Consider the following 19,350-nt stretch of genomic DNA (forward strand, 5'->3'; position numbering starts at 1 on the left):
ATTTCCGTCACTGCAAAATCCTAACACACTTTTAAAACAGCTTTCACGCGCGGAGCGATGTTGACTGCCCCGCGTTTGGACGAGGTACTGTGAGGAGTAGAGGGCACAAAAAACCATGACGTCGAAGTGCAAACTTCAAATTTTATTCTATTATATTCTAAGCAAGATTTTCCGAGTTTATACAATAAGAGGCTGGTTGACTTTATATTCTTGAAATATAGTGAAACCACTTCTATTACACTAGTATAAATGCCTGATCAAAGTGCAATTTTCAGCAATACAAACGAAGTTACATTGATTTCTGAAACCTCAAAATGGCATTGAAAGTGCGAATCTAATTGATTGTCAAATATCTATTTGCTATTATACACCTTGAGGTTCATGTAGCAGAACCAGAGCCCAGCTATTCTATTTTTGGACTCCTGGAGGAATTGGGTTAAAAATTAAAATAATCGAAAACAAAGGGGGGGGGGGGGGGGGGGGGGGGGGGAAACAATAAAATAATAAAAACACTTTCATTTAGTTCATAGCATTTTAATGAACTACGCTTTTTGTTTATTATATCTTTCACCTTGCACTAATTTTTAAAATCCCAAACAGGTAATTAATTGAAAGCAGTACAGCACGCTTGCTTGCTATAACCAGGCTTATACCAATAGCAGCAATACCTTTTCTCCTATTCGACGTCATGATGACTTCAAAAAGTGCGAGGTGTAAGATTTATTTAACAATCAGCCCTAATCAACAAACTTTAAAGCACGCGAAGGGATTGAAGCATTCATCTACGAGGTCAGCAGCAGCTCAACAGACTATACTAGGCCAAGAAACGGACTCCTGAAGCCGACATAAGCCCAGTATAGTAGGAGGGACATGCCCAATTGAGGGGATTTCTAAACATAGACAGTGGAGTAATCAAGTACTTTTGATGGGCTGCATGTGAACAGTAATTGTCGCAGGGTGCTCAAACAGACTCCCGACGATTTACCTAACGGTAGTATTGGGAGGGTATCTGTACTTAGAACTATGCGGAGTTGATAAGTTGGAACAGGTGCCTGTCTGCGCTATCGATTTGAGAGAGATCATTTTTGGAACCTTATTGCGTAATAAATAAACAGTCCGACAAATGAGTAACTCACTAAACCTCTAAAATGCTGTCTATTTACTTTACTAATCTTCCATGCAAACGGTCTTACACCTTGCTAAGTTGAGCATAAATTCATGATCGAATTTTTGAAACTTCAGATACTATGATTCAGATAGTTTTTATTAAGTATATATTTAAATACATATATATTTATTTATTATATATACGTATATATTTATTTAACAGATATGGTTCAGCACACCGTTTCATCACTACCCCACTGTATGCGCACATCTGAATAGCCCAACACCCAAACAAGCGAAGCAATCAAGCGATTGAGGGTCCAAGGCATAAGCGCGTTTGTGGCTTGAATCTTTCGTACATATGTATGCATGCACACACAAACATTCATGTATACAAGCTAGTGCGGTAAGGCCGCCTGTTGCGCGCGCGCTGCTCCCTGCCGCTGTTACTTCATCCGTTACCCCTGCGTATCGCGCCCACAATTCGGCTGTAGTGATTCCATGTGAAAAGAGTACCTGTGCATACAACGCCAATAAAACAATCGCTGAGTTTATTACACACACATGCAATACGAGCCATAAACGAAAAGAGTAACACACAGCTTAAAGGGTTGCATGCATACGAGCGCCAGTGCCGAGTGCGCCTGTGTGTGAGAAGGCTTGCGCTTGTATGCAACACTGAGATGAAACCATAAAAAGCAAATTGCCTTTTGAGACACCTTCCACAAACTATGCTCACACACACGCACACAAGCGCGCCATACACACCTTTACAGGTGTTTTAATGCTCATTTGATGCCTATGCACGCGTTTTTTCTCTCTTACTCGCGCCTGATCATGATTTTGAGTAGGTGTGTGATTGTGTGTGTGGTACACTTGTTGGTGTTTGCGGGCGCGCAGGTAAGCAGCGCAACACAGGTAGTCAACGAAAGACGTAGGTATTTGTGGTACTATCGAGGCGAGTATGCTGAGTAAGGCTCGAGCGCGCTGAGATTACCATCCACTAAACGTGCATCTGTATGGTGGACTCTGAGCTACCAGCCACAAAATACCGTCGCGCGCTCGCTCACTCATTCATTACGTTCGTTTGCTAGTTCGTTGTATCGCCGCTTTGGTGTCCGTTTTCTTGTTGGCTTCGTGTCCACTTTGCACATTCGCTCGTTTGTTGCCTCATTCGCTCGTTTGTGGTTTGTACACCTTTTGGGCACCAACCACACCACTCCACTCCAACACACTCCACATCACAGCACACAAAATAATAGTCGAGTTCGAGACGATATTTTTTGTTTTAGCCAAGAAAACATTCACAAGAATTTTTTAAAATAAATTCAACAATAAAATAAATATTTGTGTATGAAATACACAAAGTGTTGCTGTGGCACTATGTGAATTGGCACAAGTGAATTTTCTGCAAATAGCCACGAATTAATATTTAAGCAGCACAAACGAAAATAAAATACTTGTGTTGATTTGTGCATAAATTAAATTTACTGCTGTGTGTGCAAAATATTTGAATTGTGTTTGAAAAGTGTGTGAAACAATTCGGAGATTGTGATTTTCGTTTGAAAAGAAGAAAAAAGAAATATTTATAATTAAATAAAGCCATCGATTTGTTAGCTATTGCAGAAGGCGCGCGTGGCTGCCACACATTCGAAAGAAAAATATAAAATATATATACAGAGTAATGTATTCGTGTACAATGCGCTGCTCGTTATTGCCATCGTTGTTGTTGTTACTATTGTGTGGCAGTGCAAATTCGCCAGCAACAGAATGCCAACAGTGTTTTGTGTAAAAGACGCGCGGCGCGCGCTTCTCGTCTCTTCCAATTCTGTCATTGTGGTGGTGTTGGTGCAGTGATGTGAGTTCATGATGTGAATTTGTATTGCATATCCATTAATACATGGATGGGTGTGTGAGTGTGTGTGTACATTTTGTTATATATGCACACGTATTTGTTCATATCATAAACCCCATTGGGTTGATTGTGTGCGTGTGTGTGCCTATACAAATGTAAGTGCTGGAGCGTTGTTGGAAAAAAGTGTTAATTAGCAAAGACGCGCTTTTTTCTTTTAGTCAAATCACAAACATTCAATTGGGAATAGCAAAAAAAAAAAAAACAAAAACAGCAAACAGGCGAAAGGCATGGAGAAAGAAAAATCAATAAAAAGCATCATTAACAATTTAAGTTTTGCAAAAAGTTGAAGAAATTGGTGAAAATAGCAGACATTTCTGACTAACGAAGTACCCAATTTCCCCAACTTCTGTGCAGTTCATCAGATAATCGAGCGCAAAAAATTCCAGGCTACTCAGAAAGCGCTAAAAATTTAAATTATTCATAAAAATAATTAATACCTCACCCTTTTTGCCTACTTTCGCTTGACTCTCTATCAAACAATTTCAAACATTCCTCATTTGTTTACCTTAACACACAGGGTGTTGTTTTTTTACCACTTGCTCTTCTGTTTTGTTAATGCAGATGAAATCGTTAGAGGCCTAATTTGTTTAAGAAATATAAAATAACGTAAAAATAATACACAAAAGTAAAACGTGTTTCCAACAACTGCGTTAAATTTGAACTGGATTGAGATTTAAATAACAGTAATAATAGTAGAAATACATACAGACGTACAAAGATGGGTACGAGCATGAACAAAGGCTCCTTACGGTAGAGGTAAGCGGAGGAAACATCTGCATATGTGTGTGCACTGGAGTGACCTCTACATATTCTAATTGAGCGGCAAACAGTTATGTGCACCCAAAAACCAAACGTCAATAATAAAAAAATCATAAGCAAGAAATTAAGAAAATTAAAAAACGAGCATAGAATTCTCTAATATATGGCGCCAAAATAACAAAAATGAGAAGCAAAAAAAGTGACGATGTAACGCGTCTTGATGTTGTTCAACAAATGGAGGGACCTACAGTTTTAAGCCGAATCCGAACGACAAATGGTTTTTTACGAGGAGCTTTTTCATGGCAGAAATACGCTCGGCGGTTTGCCATACTCTGCCGAGGGGCGTCCGCTATTAGAAAAAAAATTTCTAGTATTTGATGTTCATGCACGAAGATTCATACCTACTCACTTTCGAATGATAGTCACGCTCCAACCCATTCGGCTACCTCGGCCGCCTAACCGATAAACTCTTATTAATTTTAAATTTCTTAAACTACGGAGGTGATAAACTATTCTTAATTTAAATTGCGCGTTAACTCTTTTCGTCTCTTCAAATGCCTTTCCTAGCACGAAAATTTGTTTATCTGCAAGATAAAGTAAGCTTTAAAGTTAGATATTGGCTGAGAATATGGGTTCAACTTTCTTAACAGAATTTTGGTGCATTACGGTTTGTATGGGCGTCTAATTTTTAGCTTGTTAAACCAAATAACCTTTAAATAACCCTTTCATAAATACACCATGAATCCGCCTTAAACACTGCCTGGGCCCTATAATCGGGTTACCTTATTGACCATTTATTTGGATTTTTCAAGTATTTGTTTAGCCTAGGAAGTGTGGGGATTGAGTGAGTGTTACCTGAGCTTCTGGGTGAGCTCGTTACGGGCTTATTTATTTGAACTTCAAAGCTCATAAGGTCTGTTAGCGCACACCTGTGTAGACCACTAACAACCATTTGATAATAGAGCCTTGTGACTCGGAGGCACTTGGAAATTGTCGGTCTGTTTGGGAAGAGCTTTTTTACTTAAATCGCTTTAAATTAACTGCTGAACAAATGAAAAGGTAAACCAAACTTTAATTGGGCGGATGCTTACTGTCGGGAAAGAAATTGAACTGAACTATTTCGGCAAATATTTGATATCTGCTAAAAAAAAATGCAATACCCAAGTAACGATGAGAGATGACTCGATTCATAAGCACAAGAGCATCATCAAATTTAGTGATTCATTGAAAAACACATAGCCATTTACATACACCTGTGTTCACAATAATAGCAGCGCGACGCACTGCAAAGTTTTGACTATTTATTTTTTATTTAATTTTTTAAAATCTGTTTTTAATAAAAGTAGTAAACTTTATACAATATTTGAAAAATTCAATAAATTTTCATCAAAATTTCAAATTTTTTAATTACAACTTTTACAAAATTCCATGTTCGCAGTTTTGAATGGAATACAAAGTGGGTCTAATATTGTGCGAGTTTAAAGTGGCTCCTAATTCGCATTTTTGATAAATTTTGTTTTTTACATTGATAAGATGCAACAGCGCCAGCAAAAAATCAAGCGACTTTTGAGCCAGCTCAGTTTGTATTTTATTGTACCAAAATTCTCTTTGTTGTACTAAAATGCAGTTTATTATACTATAAACTGCGTATACGGAATTTTTTTTTTTAATCTGATTAAAAAGTTTTTAAATTTAACGACATTTTTTCGAATTTTTTTATTAATTTTGTGCAAAGTACAAAACCTTAAGTTTTGTTATAGCAGCTCAGATTATATTTTTATACAAAAATAAAATAGTTAATAAATCATAAACAAACTGTCAAAACTTTCCGATATGTCGCGTTACTATTATTGTGAACACAGGTGTATATCCGCCTATAAGAAAAAAATTATAAAATAAATACAAAAATTTTTTACAAAAATTAGTAATTTTTTGAAATTAGCGCGAACGTCTCGAAACTCTAATACTTTTGTTGCCTTTCAATGGCATTAAGAAGACACTGACAAAGTTATTAAACATGCAAAACCACAACAACAATCACACTAAGACCGGTGAGCTAAGACACTCGAGTGGTTTACTAACAACCAGAAAAACCACTGCTAAACAATGATGCATTAACAAAAATTAGCAGTCCAAGAGATTCATAGGCGAAATTAAAAAATGTAAATAAATAGATATAAACAATGATGGGAATATATTTATGTGTGAAGTATTGCAAACTGTCTAGAGCACAAAACAGATACATACATATGTATATGTAGGGCAGATTTATATGCAATAGCTACTAATTAAACTGTGCAATACAAAAAATAAAATAAAAAAATAAATAAAAACGTTTCGACAATGACTTTTGGTAGAGGGGATAAAAAAAAACACAAATATACGTATCCGAATTTAAAATTTTTAAATTTTTTAGGTAGGTCAAAGTTATCACTTCCTGCACTTCCTATGGAGAAACAATGGGCGAGCATTTCGTGGAATATTTGAATCCTTCAACTCCTAAGCAGATTGGTGTTTTTTGTCTCCCGTGCCAGAAATGTTTGTAACAGCAGGATACAGGGGATTAAAATGTATTACAAAAATATTTGTTATACAATTTTAGTATAAGTCCCTTAATACACCAATACTCAAATTTCAACTTGTACAGCAGAAATAAGTCACAACGGAAAATGTGTTTTATGTTCGTTACAAAAAAAAAAAGAATTATTAAAAAATTGTTTTAAATTTAAAAATACAAAACTGTCGATGTGATGTGGTCCCATACAGTGGCGGTCACAATAATAGTAACGAAAAATTTTGCAAAGTTTTAACTATTTATATATATACTATAACTCAAAGTTTCAAACTCGATAAAACCAAATAAAAAATAAAATAAATAAATAAATAAAGTTAAAATTGCAAACTTGTTAATCAGAATTTTTAGAAGAGATCTGGGTGTGGAGTTTTATAGCCCCTGAATTTTGGTAAAATAAAGGGGTAAGATTAAAGTGGCACCAAAATCGCATTGTTTTTGGTTAATTTTTTTTAATGACGGTGTTGGGCATTCATTAAAATATAAATTTTTTACATCTATGTCGATCTGAAAAGTGATTCTTAGTCTAAAGCTACATAAACTGGTAACATCTGGGCAGCCGAAAAAGTATACCACCCTGCCATTTGTCATAATAAAATTGAGCTTATCCAAAGTGTAAATGTGCTCTTATAAGCTTTATCAGAACGGAAATACCCGTAGAATTCAGCGGGAGTAGATCATTAGTAGAAAAGGCTTTATACGGGGCCAAGAGGCAGCGATCAGGTTATGCGTTTGGTTGTGCGAAAAGTTGGTATTTGGATTCACACGTAGAGATTTTCCATACAACTAATTTTTCTAGCTTTGTTTGATTTTCATACAATCAGTTGTACAACAGATACAACGGATATATCTACTTATATTCTACAACAAATCGTACCGTTTGACGGCCGCCTAAAGCGTCTCATGAGTGTTTCGAGCCCACTATTAAAGAAATAAATAAATTCAAATATTCCCGAAAGGAATTCCAATTACACCTGACTAAATATTGATTTTAAGACATTAAATAAAAAATTAAAAGCGATCAGTGAGACTGTGAGATACATATTTAATGGTACAATTGGAAAATGTATAATGCAAATGTGAATATATGTTTTATACCAAAATCAGGTGGAAATATTACTCGAAAATGTTTCATAGTTAAAGTGGCCATTAAACCCTGTTTAATAAAGAGTATCTAAAGAGTAATATAAAAATGTTAAAATTTAGATTTTTCAGATTTCTATATTTTTATTCAAGAAAACGGCTCATAGCAATTATTTGTGAAAAATGACATAAGTGAAATGTCCACCATGGGCATGTCTAGAAGCTGCCATATGAGAATTCAAATTTTCAAGGGCTCGCGTGCACATTATCGCATTGGATTCAGCCCTTCGTAGCTTAGAACGTTCATAATTAACACATTGGTAAAAGCACATAGGCCCTATTCTCACTGGAGATATTAAAACATTTAACATCAAAATGAAGTTTCAGACAGCGGCCGCCTCTCGGAATACAGTGGCAAGGCTTATTTCTGCCATCAAAAAAGTTTGTAATAATTAATTATTTGCCTTTTGAAAACTGCATAAAGTTAGGACCTCCATTTTTGGGGCCAACATCAGGACGATTTAAAGTAGAAATTAGATATAGTCTTGTGACTTAGTTAACCCCTGACAGCATGTAGAGATTTAGCTAAAGCGCGGACAACATTGAGACACTTCGGCCAACTGCAGCCAGGCTGCAAGAAAGGCATATGCACTCAATCCAATCCAACTCTATCCTGACTGTGCTGTGATGAGCACAGGGCACAAAATACCATGAAGTCGATGAGCAAACCTCGAAGAAAATCTATCTACCTTTGTGGAGACTTAATTTCAAACTTTATTTAAAGAGGTATCTCAGGGTTATAGTTCTGTTTTCCGAACCATTTGGATAAAAACTCTCCTGTATAAATTCACAATCTTTATATTCGATTGTCGTCCATTTGTATGTACATTAAGGTGGAGCGACAGTACAGGGTGGGCCATATAGCGTTTGCTTTTTGCACCACTTATTTTTTTGAGAATGGTAACACAAATGACATGTCAAATGTGTTCATAATTTAATTAAGGGTTTGAAATTTACGAAATGGGACGCTATACGCTTGAACAAAATTGGGAAATATTGAAAACCTATTTCCAAAGTGGCGAGTCTTCGTCTTCTTCTTTTCTGATGAAGCTCATTTTCACATCGGTGGCTACGTCAATAAGCAAAATTGTCGGATTTGGGGCTCAGAAAATCCACACGTTACTGTAGAGAAGCAAAGCAAGCATCCACAAAGAGTCACGGTTTGGTGCGGTTTTTGGTCTGGCGGCATCATCGGGCCATTTTTTCTTCGAAAATGAGCGAGGAGCCGCGGTTACAGTAAAGGGCGAGCGTTACCGTGACATGCTCAACGAGTTGTTTCCAAAAATTGAAGAGGATGACATGGAGGACATTTGGTTTCAACAGGACGGTGCAACTTGTCACACTGCCAAAGTTACACTCGAACTTTTGGCTACCGATTTTGAAAACCGAATAATCAGCCGAAATTCCAATATCAATTGGCCGCCTCGGAGGTGTGATTTAAGCCCGTTGGACTACTTTTTGTGGGGAGCCGTAAAGGACAAATGCTATGCGAACCATCCAGAGACGATTGATGCTTTAAAACACGAAATCGAAGTTGCCATTCATGAAATTTGAGCCCAAACAATCGAAAATGTGCTTAAAAATTGGATTGATCGAATGGCCTACTGTAAAGCCAGTCGTGGCAGTCATTTGAACGATATTATTTTTCATTCATAAATGACAATGTTCAACCTTCAAAATAAAAAAAAAAGTTTGAAAAAATATTAGTTTTTTTTATAGCTGATTCAAAAAGCAAATTTTACATGGGCCACCCTATACATATATGAAAATTTTAATTTTTTTGCAAACAAAAAAACGTTCGTTCCACCAATACACTCCTGTGAGGTTTGGCTAATGAAGAAAGTAAAAGAAAACTATTTCGAGGAAACAGTGTTGAGCCCCTAGCAGGGATTCATCGCTATATAAGGCTGCTTCAGAATTCAAGTTGTACAACTTTTTAGAGAATCGGGAAAAATTCAGCATAATTTTGTAAGTAGAAAATTATTATTAAAGTGACGAAAGATTTTTGGAAGAATAAAAAAAAATATTGTAAAATTGTTAAACAAAATTGCCTTGTTAATGTCAGGTGCGGGTAAAATGGCCTGCAAAAAACCCAAGTAACCGTGAGTAACAAAATGCCACAAATTCATAGATAGCTCAGTTTTTTTGGACATAAAAATGTGTTCAAAAGGAAAGCAATTGTACTTAAGAATACTTGAACGATATTTTATGATGTTACATAACCACAAATATAGCCAAAAATCGTATGTTTTGTATTTTAAAAATCGAATTTTTAGAAAACGTAACACGTGGCGCTTCTGAGGCTGGATTCTAATTCAGCACGTCATGATTCTTATAAAAATTCTATGCATTTATTCGGTATATATTTATTATAAATAATCATATTTGAAAATAGTCCATGGTTCTGAAAATCAATCATATTTTTTCGGGATATTTTTTTAAAATATTTCTTTGTGCTTAGGGCTTCGTATTTTGTTATATTTTGTACGAGACAACTTTTTACATATCTTGAAAATACAAATCTTTCTTCTTATGACTGATAAGGCTATAAAACTGTTGAAACTTTGAAATATACATACGTATGTATAATAAAATAGAAGGAAAAGAGCTACTCTGAAACGTTACCCTTACACTTTACCTTTACTACATTCCATTACATCACAAAAGAAATATCAGAACTTTTGTTTTTCCAAACTCCCCTCCCTACTTCATTGTTCCATTTCCGACGAAATATCGGTTCACTTGCTTACATACATACATACAAACATACATACATACATAAGTACTACCTTCATGTTTTCACTTCAATACCCCCACTTATCACCTATACTCGTACTTATCTCCCACATCTTTCCTGCATTGCATCCAGCTTTTTTCTCATTATCATTTCGACATTCATTGCCATCGTTACAGTGTTGCTGCTCCCCTGAAAGTCATGGCTAAAACCACACTTGGTCATATTTTGGTAGTTGATTTCGTGTTTGATTTGATTTTTGAAGGGTTGGAAAAAGTTCAAGTCACCGTTGAACTCTTACAGTGTTACTCACAATTCCCTCATTCCGAACGGGTACCTTCACCTTTAGACAAATAAAAGTAAAGAAGAAGAAAAAACAATCAATGTAAGTACTTGGATTGCTCACCAAAAGGTGGGAAATGAAAAACGAACCAAGCATAGTAAATAGTCATTAAGAGAAAAAGCATACAAAAAGTAATCAAATAAAAAAATATCATAAGTTTAATTGTTATAATATGAAAAGAAAAAAAAAATACCACTTGCACTGAAAGACTCAAAAACCAGAGCGTAATAACCAAAACTTACCACACAGTAACAAAAGTTGTGGTAACAATCGAACCAAAAGAAAAAAATTGAAAAACTGTTTGGAATTGTTTGTTATTGCTGTTGGCTTCAGCTCATTTTTTTTATTGTAGTAAACTGCCATTGCGTTATGCAACAACTTTTCCCGCTTGGTTGCCCCTCCAGTCTGCTAGATGTTTTCGGCCGCCTGTTGAGTATTTGAGCGCCTGTGCTTGTAAGCCTCAGACAAGCCATTCGAAAGCAGCGAAAATGGCATACACCAGAGCCGGGTGTGTTGAGTGCGCAGTTTGCAAGAGGCACTCAAACTAAGATATGTAGGGGCGCTAAAGCGTCTAGAAAAAATTATAAAGTACTATTAAAAGCCTTCTACTGGATAACTGATTAAAAGGTTAAACTACTGAAATTAAACTGAAGTTAAAAATTTTGTTTTCATTTTCTCTTAAAATATTCCTAATACCTTAAAATGTGCACACTCAAAGGATTAAGGTTGGGAAATTTTTTCTCAGTTCGATATAATCAATCGATGTATCAAAAAAAAAACATTTTTTGTTTACTGCGAATAAAAAAATTACAGCTGCACTTAAAAAGGCTATGCAGCTGTAATTTTCTTTTATATTACTTTGGAAAAAAATTAATAATAATATTAATAACTTATACAGTTTATGACATGTACAGAAATCCCCCTTTTCAAGAGTTTTTATTTATGTCATAAACAAAAAATTTCCGAAACATTTCCCGACCATAGTGGCCTAACCCTCTTAATTGCTTGATTAGAAGCTGCATATCTGTCAGTTAAGAAGAATGATGGATTGTCGGTTAACGGCTAACTAAAGTTAATTGCAGTGAAAAAACTAAATCAAATTTTGCTTTATTTTGTTTGTTGTCCAATTGTGGGAATTTTTGACTGATTTCTACCAAATTTTTTATATTTTGTATTTATGTATTTTTTAAATCGCTTGAGAAATTTTATTTCTAAATATTTTGAGAAAATTACCTGATCAAAACGAAGGAAACACAAGTCAGTAATCTACGACTCAGAACTAAGCTTACGTGTCTCGGAATTTTTGTGTATAATTAAAAGTGTTATTAGATTAAACAACTAAAAAACACAGAGAGTTCACTCAAAACGACAGTATTATATCTAGAGTCCGCAAAAAAATAAAGCACCTCAACACTCAGCTCCCAGATATGACTATTTTTCCTGTTTGTAATGTTGATTATTGTTTTTGTTTTTGTGAAGCATACTTTTATAACGGAAAACCATATAAATAAAAACTTTAAATTTTATACGAAAATTAAAAAAAAAAAAAAAAAAAATCCTGTAAATTTTTAACTTTTTAATTAGAATTAATAAACTAAAAGTTGCTGAGCAGTTTTATGGCCCATTAAATGTTAGAAAATATTTATGGTATTGAATGTTTATAATTTTTTTTTTTTGATTTTTCAAATTAAGTATTTTTTTAATAGAGAATTTTTATAAATCTTTTACAAAGTTAGAAAGCTGAATTAATAACGCCTTTTGTATAGAATGATCTACATTTTTATAAAAAAAATATCAAATTAAATAAAAAAACTAAGAAATAGTCTAAATTTGTCGAAATGTTAAAGTGCTATATTTTTTTCGCTGGCTGTATATATAATAATTGTAATCGAAATCCTTCATTCAAGTATTCACAATGGTTTTGGTGAGCTATTTGCTCATATAATTACAGCCATCGAATCAGGTGATTGTTATTTCAAGCTTTTTGATGGTTAACTAACCTCGGGTTAAATGCAATACTAACCAGTTATTGGTTCATCCGCCCTAAGTATTTTAGCTTAGTCCAGCTCAACTCTTTCTCAACTCCTAACAACTGTATAACTGCGCTTTGAAGGCAATAAAAACGGCCACAACTTCACAGCGCTCCTGCTAAAACTCACACACACACCCATACGCGGACAAACAAATATATTATATTGCATACCATGTAGTGTAAGCCAGACAAAAGGCATTAAATATAAAAAAGTTTTATGTTTATTTCAGTGCAATTTCGATGCAGCAAAGTATTTAACAACAAAAAAATCAAATTAAAAAAATATAAATAATAAGATTTTGCAGACCAAACTGAAAGCAAAGTAAAGTTTTGCATTGAATGCAAACAAGTGTTGAAAGCATGCCAAAAGTGTACAGTACTAAAAGTGACCGAAATAAATCCAGCCAGCCACTTCGAATTGTTACAGGCGAAAGAAAATTAAAATATCAATTTAGCCGGAAACAAAGTGAAATAAAATGAGATCAATGAATTTAAGTGCCAATACAAATAAATAAAAATTCAGCTAGTAAATGTTAAAAATCTACAAGCGCACTCACACATACATACATACAAGGTTGTATGCATGTAAGTACATTCACAGCCGCAATAAAATCAAATTGAAAGCCGAAGTGCATACAGAAAGAAATATGATTTCCTTATTATTTTGATATGAGTCAATATAATCCAGAGACAGCTACATAAACCAACAACTTGACAAGCAACAGCGACAGCAACAGTGAAGGCAGCAACAATAATAACAGCAACAGTAACAGCGCCATCGTTCAGTCGGGCAATCGAGTAACCGATATCGATGAAATAGCCACCGTAGTGCCAAATAGACGCGACCATATGAAATTTTTGGTAGCTGTGTCGCCAGCTGCTGACCAACGACAACAACAACACTAACGGCAACTGCAAATACGACGACAGCAATAAATTCGATGTCCACCACATGAATGTATCCAACACCAACAACAATTGCAGCGAGTGAATTTCAATCAAAGGCGCACTATGTAAGTAAAACGAATACTCCATTTTAAAACTGAATGAATTTTAACGGTGTATAGTATGCGTAAGTGGCCTAGTACATGCTGAAATACTTACTATATAATAACACTCGCTGCTCTAAAGGCGTTACAAATAAATATGATTAGTATATTAATTCTTATAGATTGGCAAACATAGAAAAAGTTTTACCTTTGAAGGTTTCTTGAAATGAACATTCGATTTCATTATATGGTCACATCTCTGATTTGATGCGAAAGTGTTATTTTTAAAGATAGTTTTTTTTGGTAGATAAGCAAGCCTCTAGTTTTATGCTTCAAAAAGTTTTAGCGATATCTATTAACAGTAGACGAAAAGTTAGATGGAAATGTGTCTTTACTTTCAATTAGGAAGGCATAGTAAATTGTAATGTAAAACGCTTCTTCTCGAATTTTCAAGTTTTTGAGTTATGACATTATTCCAGCAAACGAGAATCTGTTCTCATGGAAGAATTGCACTTAATTGATGACAGGAGTTGATGGTTATTGTAGCTTGCACTCCTATATGCAATTAGGATTAATATCTATATAAAGGGTGGTTAAATTTCAAAGGCCGATGTTGAATTTGAACCACACCTAAACGTCAACGACACCGTTAGACTTCTTTCTTTGGGGTTATTTGAAAGAAAAGGTATACGTCGATAAACCAGCAAAAATTCAATGCCTCAGCGTCATCGAAAATTTGGACCATCAGATGGAGGTGTGCCGCCGTGGTCGCGGCGGTTATTTGGCCAATATTTTGTTCCGTACGTAATTTGGACTTGCCAATATTATAAAAATAAAGAGAAATGACAATAATTTCCTAAAAAAATCTGTTTTATTCGAAATCAACACCGGCCCTTCAAACTTTACCACCCTTTAGATAAGAAACTATTTGCATTTGGTGGTCTTTGGAGGTGTGCCGCCGAGGCCACGGCAGCCGTTTGGCCAATATGCAGGGTTCAATTTAATTTCAATCTGTTTTTGATTATTATTTATCCTTATCACCAATCAATGATTCATCATATCTAAAACTATGACTTAAGCGTGTACTGTGTCATAAATTTATAAACACAAGCAAAGTTATATCAGACTGCAACAAAAGTTGGAACCGCTCCTAAATCTGAGGGTCTGCGCACGGGCGTGAACCAACAAGTCCCTGAAAATTCCTAATTTAAACTTCATCCAAGGTTTCTCAAAAAAAAAAAAAGAATTAAAATAATTGAAAAAGGTTAGTCGATAAGTCCGTGAAACCTTAAAAAAAGGTACTCTTTTCGGCAAAAAAAAAAAGTTTAACTCTTTGCTCGATAGATTTCATGCGTAGTTTCTCTAATAAGAAACAAAATAATAATAAAAAAAAATAAGTAAAAAATATGCGGTAAAAAAATTGTTTTTTTTTTTCAACACATTATACCCTTTGTTCGATAAACTTCATCTACAGTTTCTCCAATTAAAAAAAAATAAAAATAATAATTATAATAAATAAATAAAAAAATAATCAATAAATAAGTAAGTAGAATAAAAATGACTTTATTCGGCGCAAAAAAAAAACCATTTTTCTTTTGAACAACTCTTTGCTCGATACACTTCATCTGACATTTCTTTACAATTGTTGTGCCCTCCAAATTTTACGAAATACCAAAAAAAAAAGATTCTATGCAGTTCTAATACCATCTCAAAATGCACAAAAATCTCTTACCTCCCAGCATTTTTGCATTCCATTCGGAAGCACCAAATAGTCGTAAGACTTTAAATCTAGCGAATAATTCATGAAATTTCGCCTTGCGATTTGCAGCTCTGGTTGTTCTTAAGTGAAGAATATTTTTTTTCTTGCCAAACGCATTCGCATTTGCTTTAATTCTATACAATAGAATATGAGTCGGTAATCATTTTGCTCTTTGATAATAGATTTCTATTTGGTAAACTGTGATCAATGATCAAATCGGTCGATTCTTCTATGGTCTGTGGTGTATTGTGATGAATTCATATTTTGCTTACGGTTACGAAATGGCAAATCGCACGAATACGCATTGGACACCACCAAACCCTTCTTTGAGGTTGTCCAACTATTCGTCCAACTAACCGTTTGTCAATTATGCGAAGCAATCATCTTTTCCAAATCCAAAATTTAAGGCAACAAACTTAAGAGGCGCGAAAGCTGCACTACACCCTCACCGAAGCTGTGTTGACCAAACCAACACTCTTCGATTCAAAGTAGAGCAATCAGTTGTGTGGCGTTCCCCATTTTACATGCTGTTCGTTGACTTTAAGAAGGCATTCGACACAATAAAACGAGACTCAATATGGCTGGCGTTGAGTAGAAAGGGAGTGTCCGCTATGATATTCCGCCTCATCAGTTCCCTTTATGAGAACTCTAAACTGGCAGTGATTCACAACGGTAAAATCAGCGACCCATTCACCATCAACGAAGGCGTAAGGGGAGGTAATCCCCTGTCGCCCCTTCTCTTCATCATCGTCCTAGACGACATCATGAGCCAATTGGCACTGCACCAAGAGGCATCGTTTAGAGTTTCATCAGACATCCTGGACTTAGGAGAGGCCATCTGGCTTCTCTCTCACAAACTCACTTACATGCAAGGCGGGCAGACAAGTTACGCAGGCTCGCGCTGTCAGATCGCCGAGACGAAGGCTATGAGAATCAATAAAAATAAAGCAAGACCTATAATGGTTGATGGGTGCTTGGTGGAATTTGTCGAAAGCTACTGCTACCTCGACTGTTCGAACACGGCAGACGGCGGATGAAGATGTTTACTGCAGGCTAAGCAAAGCAAAGATGGCGTTCAGGCAAATGTATACGGTATGCTCTAGTTCGCAAATCTAGAGATGCTCTAAACTTCGAAAGTTCAGCTCATGTGTGAAGTCAGAATTGATGTATGGATGTGAAATATGGCTGGTCTGTAACACCATTACACAGAGTTTACAATCTTTCGTCAACAAATGTCTCCGCGTCATCTGTAGAATATTCTGGCTGAGCATCCCATCTGTCGAGATCAACGAATGATAAAGCCATCCTATGGCAAATCAAACGCAGAAAGTGGCAATGGATAGGTCACACGCTTAGATAGCATCACGAGTATGGCATCGGACTGGAACCCGCAAGGAAGCAGAGGTTGCAGTCGACCAAGTAGTGCTTGGAGAAGATCGATATTGTGCGAGCTAGCTGATGCCGGCACCATATGGGACGGCGCAAAAACATCAGCCAAAACCATGTACGATGAAGGTGCCTAGACGAGGCCATATGCTCCCGAGCAGAGTGAACAAGTAAAGAAAAAAATTCTCACTGGATCACACTTTGCAAATTTGAATAATAAAACATTCATGAGTAAAATTTTATTATTATTAAAGTCTTAGTGAGTTTCGAACTTCGGGAACCGAAAACTTTGTAGACTTTATTTATGTTTTCTCCTCGAGAGCTTTTAAAATATCGGTCCGTTCCTTTGTAGCCACGACTCAGTACCCTTTCCTCGAAAGTCAGTGGCCGTAGTGGCTGCGCTCTTAATCCCTTTGGCGCCAATAATGCCGTCAGAGCCACTCGGAGCAGAAGAATGTCCGTCGTTGACCATTCCACTTCAATGCATCATACTGATTATTTGTTGTGCTTGGAATACACGGACATGCACACACAACTTCACCATTGGAAGTCATGAGGCAGTGCTGCAGATTAATCGCTGAAACTGTCATTCACATAACAAATCCGAAAGCAAAGTAAATCAATACAAAACAAAACATCAGAAATCAACAACGCAAAGAAATAATAACAAACATCATCTTTACTGGCAACTTTGGCACGCCAGCAATAACATTAACCGCTGTAATCAGCGACAACAACTTTTGCATGCGTGTTTCGTGCACGCTACATGCTTGGCTACCCGAAACCTTTCCCGCTATACCGCAACAGCCAACCGGCTCTAGATGCCTTGCCGCCGCCGATTACTGGTTTCTTATCAACCCACTGCCTTCTGTCGTCTGCCTTCCACCTGTACGCCTGCTTGTCAGGTAAGTTGTGCGCCGTCTCGTTAATAATTGCGGCCTCCCTTCCTGCATCGCTGTATTGCTACGGCTAGCCAGTCGCTGTGATAAGCATTCTCTGGCTGTTTGACTACTTGAACCGGGTTCACTTGTTTCTTGATTGGCTTGTTTCTTTCGATGTACCCCTGCCTCCGCGCCTATGCGCCTAGCCGCCAATCTTCAAGCTGCTATCCATCTACTAAAGAGCCCGGGAGGTAATCCAAACATTTAAGTCTGCTCTGAGCCAGTTTATCGTGTGCTCTCTATGTTTTTATTCTGTTGACTTATTTTTCCTCCTTACTTGTTTTGCATGTTTCCGTTTTTATTCGTCGTTGTTTATTTATACTTGTTTTAATTTGTGTCATAATCAGCGGTACAATTTTCGGAATTTTGCAAAAAAGTGTTTACTTATTTTGTTTTTTAAATTTTAATACTTAAACTACAATTTGAGGCGAACTAATCGAATTGATTGATAAGAAGGGAGTACAGGATACGTGAGGAGGTCAAAAAGTGCAAGCAGTCAATAGAGGGCGAAATCCTGTTTGATTGTTTTGCTTTTCTTTTTCGCTGAGTTTTCAGGTAAGGCTTGAACATACCTTCTTCAACATATACTTATACCATACATTTTTTTTCACTAGATCTCAAATACAATCGGCTTCATTTATCATCAACAGTAATTTTTTTTTCCACGCGGTTGCTTTTCATTAAATAATAATAATAACCTGGAAGAGCTAAATCATAGTCTAAGAGTGTAGCTACTAAGTCCTTCGAAGCCTCTTGGGTAGAGCAGCAATCGCAACACGACTTTTTAGCTTAGTGTATTCTTCTTTAAAATATTTCACTAAAAAGCCTTTAAGTTCCTACAAAACAGTAGCCATCATTTTTCCAGCTGATTGTGGCAACTGGAACTGCTTGGGTATTGTTGCATCTATTTTGTACTGCTGCATAAACTGCTGCTGCAGGAATCAGAACAATACACTTGAGTTTCTTTCTTAGTAACAGTCCAGTTCGTAAATAATTTCTGTTCTCACTATGCCAATTGAAAAACTGGCATGTGTTACTCGTCACTCGATCATCAGCTTTTTGTTTGACATCAGATAAGCTCTAAAGCCGCTTTGAATGTCATCTCTCCATGATTTTCTCGGCCGGTTTCTTCATCTGTCCATCACCATTTGACCCCTGATAAGTGTGTAACTCGTCGTTGTACCGAATGTGGTAAATACCGTCTTCAAGTCGTACAGATCCATATATTTTTCTTAGAATCTTTCTTTCGATCGGATTTATTGGATTTCAACACTCAGACTTCGCACACGTATGTGAGTGAAGGTCTTATGACGTAGGTGATACTCCAATCATTCCTGTGTTTGTTTTTTTTTCAAACATTCAACATCCAGAACAAGTTTTTCGACTTTTCGACCAATGTTTGAGAATGTCACCACAATTAGTCGGTCTGGACGCGGAGCGTGTGCAATAAACTATCTACTCTGCTAGAGTAGAATGTAGCACTTACAAATTAAAATGTTTCTCAACTTGAACCCCTTGAATAACCGTTAATGTCTCTTCCATAATTAACTGTTTTCTATCCTTCCTTAATAAGGAACCATATCATTCGCGCAAGACTAATTTTTTCATAGTTGTTTTCTTCCCGTTTTTGAGTGTATTGAGTTATCATATAGTGCTAAATACTAAAAACA

General features: G+C 36.0%; 1 protein-coding gene across 1 annotated transcript in view; it reads left to right on the plus strand.

Annotated features, from left to right (window-relative positions):
- The first annotated feature begins 2,234 nt into the window (after positions 1-2,234).
- LOC128866000 (protein grainyhead-like) overlaps positions 2,235-19,350 on the plus strand; it is a 58,613-nt gene continuing 41,497 nt past the window's right edge. Inside the window, exons 1-2 of the mRNA XM_054106452.1 lie at positions 2,235-2,965; positions 12,836-13,618. The gene's annotated coding sequence lies outside the window, so the exon portion shown is untranslated. The remainder of the gene's footprint in view (positions 2,966-12,835; positions 13,619-19,350) is intronic.

Source organism: Anastrepha ludens, chromosome 6 (genome assembly GCF_028408465.1).
Source record: "Anastrepha ludens isolate Willacy chromosome 6, idAnaLude1.1, whole genome shotgun sequence".
Classification (NCBI taxonomy): Eukaryota; Metazoa; Arthropoda; class Insecta; order Diptera; family Tephritidae; genus Anastrepha; species Anastrepha ludens.